Raw genomic sequence first — 7,289 nt, 5'->3', positions numbered from 1 at the left:
ATAAAGGACACTCTCCTCTTCTTTGACTTCCCTGAGAATTTAGTCAAAATCATCATGTCTTGTATCACCTCCTCCTCAATTGTTGTTCTGGTTAATGGAAAGAGGACAAACTTCTTCAACCCATCCAGATGTATCAGATAGGGAGACCCTCTCTCTCCCTCTATCTCTTTATAATGTGCCTCGAAAGACTATCAAGAGGGATTGAAGCTGAAGTTAAAACTAATAATTGGACCCCTATAACCATCTTTCCCAAGGGTTCAAAACTGTCACATATTTTTTTGTAGATGATCTCATCTTTCTAGCAAGGGCAGACACCACTAACTATCATACCATAGTTAGGACTCTGCAATCTTTTTTCACTCCTCTCAGGCCAGACTATTAACCATCAGAAATCCAAGGTCATCTACTCTAAAAATTATCTCCCTCAAGTGGTAACACAATGCACTCAAGCCCTAAACATCCAGTCTATCCATACTTTCAGAAAATACCTTGGGTACCCTATCTTCTCCAACAAACCTAGAAACAGTGACTTTCAATTCATCATTGACAATATGAACTCTAGACTAGCAGGCTGGAAGACCAAATTCTTAAATATGGCTGGTAGATCTGTGTTATATAAATCTACCTTTAGTGCTACACCCACCCATGTAATGCACTACATCAAAATCCCTGCTAAGGTCACAGAACATATTAACAAAATTCAGAGGAATTTTGTTTAGAGAAGTAGCACTGATAAGAAGAAACTCCACCTTCTCAACTGGAATGTCCTAACCACTGACAAGACCAATGGAGGATTGGGACTTCACAAAGCTGAACTTAGAAATAGAGCTCTACATGCTACTCTAGCTTGGAAACTGTTCCATAAGCCTGCAAGCATTTGGGGCCAAACACTCCTGGCCAAATACTACAATCCCAATAGGCTAAAATCCACCTCTAGAATTTGGTGTATCATTAAGAAGGGCTGGAGGGACTGTTGTTTGGGCATTAAATGGAGAATAGGAAAAGGGGACAGGGTAGATTTCTACAATGACACTTGGATTCCTCATCTTGATAGCCTTAGAAGTATCATCCAAGGACCTATTAACAAGCAGGACTTGAGCATTAGGACTAAGGATATTCTTAAAGATGGAAAATGGGACTTTAACAACCTATCCTTTGAAATCCCAAAAACTATCCAAGACAACATCATTAGCCATAATATGTATCTGAACACCAATGTTAAAGACAAAGCCCTCTGGAAACATAGCTCTACAGGGACCTTTACCACCACCACAATGTATTCTTGCCTTAGAAATCTCAGCAACACCTATACCAGGAACAAAAACTTCTCCATTGTTTGGAAAACTGCAGCTCCTAATAAGACCAAAACCTTTATCTAGCTCCTTATGTATGGGAGACTCTCTACTAACAGCTTCCTTAACCACATCGATATAATGCCCTCCCCAATGCCACTTTTGCAATCACAAAAGGGAAGACATTGACCATATCTTTTTCTAATGCAATAATGCCAAATAATTTTGGTTAAGTCTAGTAGGTAAGAGCACCTACAAGCCTCCACTTCCTGGCAACAACATCAATGATGCCAACTGGCACACTTGGTGGGAGAAACTTCAATCCAAGCTTTTTAATACGTGGCTAACATGGGGCACCCTTCTTCCACACTGTTTAAGAGAGATTTGGCTCACTCAAAATGATAATCTATTTAATAGCAAACGCAACCTCGCCAAGAATGAGAACGCGATAGCAAATGCTGCTGAATATACTCTATTAGCCAATCCCACCACAACTTTAAATAACCCTAAGCAAACCATCACTTTTAGGTGGAATCCTCTCTAGCAAAGAGCCATAAAATTGAATACTGATTGCTCGGTGAAAAGAAACCCTGGACCTGGAGGCTTAGGAGGTGTCTTTTGAGGCATAAATAGGGAATGGATTCTTGGTTTTTACCAATATCTTCCCCACACAAGCCCAATAATGGCTGAAATCCAAGCCATCAGATGGGGACTAAGACTAGCCAAGGAGCATCATATTTATAACTTTGATATTGAATTAGACTCAATGATAGCCTTTGATATGCTGCATAATGATCATCATTTGTATCATAACATTTTAATGGAGTGCAGGACATTGCTGAACGAGCTGGGAGCAACACCTCCAACTCAAATATTTAGGGAATAAAATGCAGTGGCGGATCGACTGGCAAAGAAAAGATCTTCCATACAGTTCACTGGAAAACCGATCACTTCTTCTACGCCACCCCCTTTTGTTTTAAGTTATGTTCTAGATGATAGCTCAAGCAAAACTTTTAGACGTACGATCAAACAGTCTTTTTTGGGTCTACTTACAACCAATGCAAACTCTGATGCAAAACCACAGGGCCGGGATGTGGCCGTGACTAACTCTATTTTGGCTACGTTCTCCGAAAGGAGTACTAATCCCCCTAACCCCCATTAATATAAAATGAAAAACTTCTTTTTGACCAAAAAAAAAGAAGTACGTATTTACTTAAATAGTATTGTAGATATTCTTTATATATGGTAAGATTCTAATTAGTTTAGAAATTTTAAATATTATAATTTTTGTAACTAAATCAAATTATTCAAAAAAAAGTTCAAGCCTTTAGCACTTTTCATATAATGTGAATGTATTAATAGCTTTTTTCTTTTCCTTTATTATTATAGCAATCTAATTTTGATGGAAAATTAGAGCACAAAAAGTTGTTGCATGAGTCATATTTTTTTCCTTATATTAATTGTTAAAAGACAAAGTTGTAATTAAGACTATTACTATTTTTTTTTAATTTTGATGGAAATCATGATAATTTTTTTATAGTCATATTTTTTAAGATTTTTTTTTTATGTACACAAGGAAAAAGAAAAATTATCAACATTAATTCTCTATATATTTCTCTCTTATCATTTTTACGACTCTTTAATTTTAAATATTATAAATAAAATGATATATAAATTGAAGAAAATTAGTAAAAAGACGATTATATCTATTGCGAAGATTTTTAATGAAAGACAAAAGTTTAGGTCACTTTTCTAAGGGTCTTCATACTTTTAATATATTTTAGATTTAGATGTAGATATAGATGTAGGTGTAGATTTGTTACAGGAAATTACATGGGTTAGCTCCATAGCGGGTGGCTTTGGGTTTTTGTCCCTCATAGAAAAAGTCTTTAAAGACCAACCTTCCTTTCTTTTTATATATAAAACAAGACATATTTATCCCTATGCACCTCAAATATTTTTCAACTTTTCATTCTCATTTGTCTCTCAATTTCTATTTATATTTTTTCTTAATTTTTTTCTTTTCTTATTTTATATTATTTGTCTCAACCTTTATTTTTATTTTACTTTTTTTCTCTTTTTTCTATTTTTCCTCAAATGTTATCTACTTTTTTCTCTCTTTTTTAAAAATTATTTGTCTCAGCATTTATTTTTTAAAAAAAATTACCATTTCACATTTTTTCTTTTTTTTTTCTCAAAGTTTATTTTTAATTTTTCTTCTCATTTTTTCTCAATCTTTATTTTTTTTCTTTTTTTTTTCTTCTCTTTTTTCTTAACCTATATTTTTTCTTCTTTTTTTATCAATCTTTTATTTATTTTCTCTATTTTATTCCTTCTTTGTTTTCTTTTTTCTCAACTTCTATTATATTTTGCTAATAAATACAAATTTGAATAATCTGTGAGGGATCTTTTTCTTTGAAATCAAAGTAAATTTAAGTGCATGACTTTATGTTTGAAAGTCCTTTGGAATAAGTCTTACCTCTAGGACAAAAGTTACAGAATATCTCACAAATTAGATACAATGTAGTAGTTTCAAGTCTTGCTCGTGCGACATAACTTCTTGTTTGAAAATTTTTGAGCTAAGTCTTGCCTCTGAGGCAAGAGTTATAGAACATCTTATAAATCAAGACACAATGTGGCAGTGTCGACACTTTCCTATTGGGTATAACTTGTTCTTTTGGGAGTTTCTTGGGCTTAGTCTTGTCTTAGAGGCAAGACTAATAGAGCATTACATAAATCAAGTAACAACATGACAGTGTCAACTCTTGTCCATAAAGTGTAACTTGTTGGCTAAGTCTTGCCTCTAAGGGAAAATTTATAGAATATCTCATAAATCAAGACACGATGTGGTAGCGTCAACTCTTGTCCATAGGGTGTACCTTGTTGTTTGAAAGTCTTTGGACTAAGTCTATCTTTAAGGAAAGAGTTATAGAATATCTCATAAATTAAAATATAATATGACAGAGTGAACTCTTACTCATTGGGCCTAACTTATTAATTGAAAGTCCTTGATTTATAAAATACTTCATAATTCAAGACACAGTGTGACAGTGTCAACTCTTGCCCATGGGGTGTATTTTTTAAAAGTCTTTGGGCTAAATCTTCCATCTAAGGCAAAAGTTATAGAGCATCTCATAAATTAAAATATAATTTGGTAGTGTCAACTCTTACCTATGGGGAGTAATTGTTGTTTGAAAGTCATTGAGTAAGTTTTATCTTTAAGGCAAGAGTTATAGAACATCTCATAAATTAAAATATAGTGTGACAGTGTCAACTCTTGCCCATGGGGCATAACTTATTGCTTGAAAGCTCTTAATTTAAGTACTGTCTGTAAGGAAAGAGTTATAAGGCATTTCATAAGTAAAAAACACAATGAGGTAGTGTTGTCTCTTGCCCAATGTACGTAACTTGTTGTTTGAAAATCCTTGGCCTATAAGACAAGAGTTGTAGAGCTTCTCATAAATTAAGACATAACTTGGTCGTGTGAACTCTTATCCATGGGGCATAACTTATTGTTTGAAAGACATTGAGCTAAGTCTTGCATATAAGGTAAGAGTTATAGAACATCTCATTACTCAAAACACAATGTGGTAGTATCACTTCTTGATCATGGAACGTAACTTCTTGTTTGAAAATCCTAAGTCTTATCTCTAAGGCAAGATTTATAGCACATATAATAAATCAAGATACAGTGTAGTAGTTTCAACTCTCGCTCATGGCGCATAACTTGTTGTTTTGAAGGAATTGAAAAAAAGAAAAATAATAAAAGTTGCAGAAAAAAGAAAAAAGGAAGAAAAATATTTAAAAAAGAAAATATAGAAGTTGAGAGGATAAAATAAAAAAAATAAAGGTTGATAAAAAAGACAAAACGAAAATTAAGGCTGAGAAAAATTTAAAAAGAAAAAAAGAAAAAAGAAAAATCAAAGAAAAAAAGAGTTTTTTTTTTTGAAAAAAAGAAGTCGAGAAAAGAAAAGAAAAAAGTAAGGGTTGAAAAAAAACTAAAAAAAAGAGGTAAGAAAAATAAAAATCAAAGTAAAATAAAAAAGAGAAAAAAAAATAGAAGTTGAGAAGAGAAAATGAAAAAAGAAGTAAGGGTTGAAAAAAAAATTTAAAAATGGAAAAAGAAAAATGAAAAATGAAAAATCAAAGTAAAAGAAAAAAAATTGAAAGATAAATAAGTATGAAGTTGTTTAGAAATATTTGAGATATAGAAGTACAGATAAGTAATTGTTCTATATATAAAAACGAAAGGAGGATAGTTTTGTAGGATCTTTTTCATGGAAGACAAAAAAGCAAAGTTACTCATTAAAGAGGTTATTTATATAGTTTACCCGATTTGTTAAGCTCTCTTCATAGGAATTATTTGTTAAATGACCTCTTCAAGCCTACTTTTTAATTAATTAGACTACAGTTTTTTTTTTTTTTGAAAAGTAACCCACTTATGAATATTAAAATTTATTTATGATTTAAAATTTATTTATAATTTTAAAAGTTACAAATCCGTACAGAAACACCAACTTACAAAATTTAAACACAACTTTTTCCATCAAAATCTTTAAATATTTTACAAATTAATCTAAAATCTGATTTGTTATGGATAGATCGATTATTAATTTGACTAATATATAACAGATTGATAATCGATATGATCGATGTTATACATCGGTCTTCTATATCATTCAACAGCTAACCGATTATAGTTATTAGTCTGACAGATTAATCATCAACCTTTTTTAATCCGAAAGATTAATCATCAATTATTTTTTATCCAATAGATTAATTATCGATCTCTTTTTATCCGACCATTTACATATATATACATAATTTTTTTCTTTTAGAAAAATGATACTAAAATTAAAGAAAAGTAGAAAACGCACAATTTGGGAGGAGACAGGACATTTAGCAATAAACTATGAGCTTTAAAAAGAAGAAATTTGAAGAAAAAATGAGTTTTTAGTAACAATAGAAGAGAAAAAAGCCAGAGAGGGAGAAAGAATAATTTAAAATTAAAAAAAAAAAAGTTGAGGTTTTATGTTTTAAGTATATTTGTAAATAGCTTTCATAGTTTTTGAAAATTATATAATACCATAACTTATCTTTACTGAACTACATAAAATTTCTATCCTTTTTATTAATTATCTAAATCTCTTTTTTTAAAAAAAAAAAATCAAATACATCTACAAACTCATAAATCTTTGGATACATAATTTTAATCATGTATCTCTCTTTAATCTAGTTGATATATTATGTATCTCGATCGAATAGTTTCAGAAATGAATATATATCAGCAATCAAAATTATGTATCTGAATGCTAATTATGTATTCAAGGAAAAATGGAGTAATTAACTGTTAAATTCTTAAGTTCAAAATTGTGTATCTCAATTTCAAAATTATGTATTCAGATGTTGTAGGAGAAAATTACAAAATAAGAAATTATTTGTAATTTAACAAAGAGTAGAGATAAAAAACAACTAGGAATAACCTTGTTGAAATGATTATGTAATTAATATTTTTTTTGATACACCAGACCAAATACTGCATAAGAAAAATACAAGCACAACTAATGCAAGCATTATTAACACAAACATTACTAATACACCATATTTTGCATTATTCTTATACACTCTACCAAACGACCCCTAAATGCTATCGATTCTTCGATCTTACTGTGTATAATATATTCTCAAATTGAAAGGATATATCACATATAAGAAGAAGAAAAACTTCCCATATAAGAGTTACGAAAGAACGATAAGACTCCGTCAAAGCCGATGTAGAAGGCATAATAAATAAAAATCATACAAAAAATATCTCAATTAGCAATTGTCTTGAAAAACACACCAAAATGACTTGTTATTATAAACTTCACAAATAGAGTAAATCTTTAGAAAACTTATCTCAAATCAACCTAACATATTGATTAACAATTAATAATTATAATAGATAAATTAAAATGTCTCGTCAATTGGCAATTGTCTTCAAGAATACATCATAAT

The sequence above is a fragment of the Capsicum annuum genome, chromosome 4 (genome assembly GCF_002878395.1).
Source record: "Capsicum annuum cultivar UCD-10X-F1 chromosome 4, UCD10Xv1.1, whole genome shotgun sequence".
NCBI classification, from domain to species: Eukaryota; Viridiplantae; Streptophyta; class Magnoliopsida; order Solanales; family Solanaceae; genus Capsicum; species Capsicum annuum.
This window is presented reverse-complemented; position numbering follows the sequence as displayed.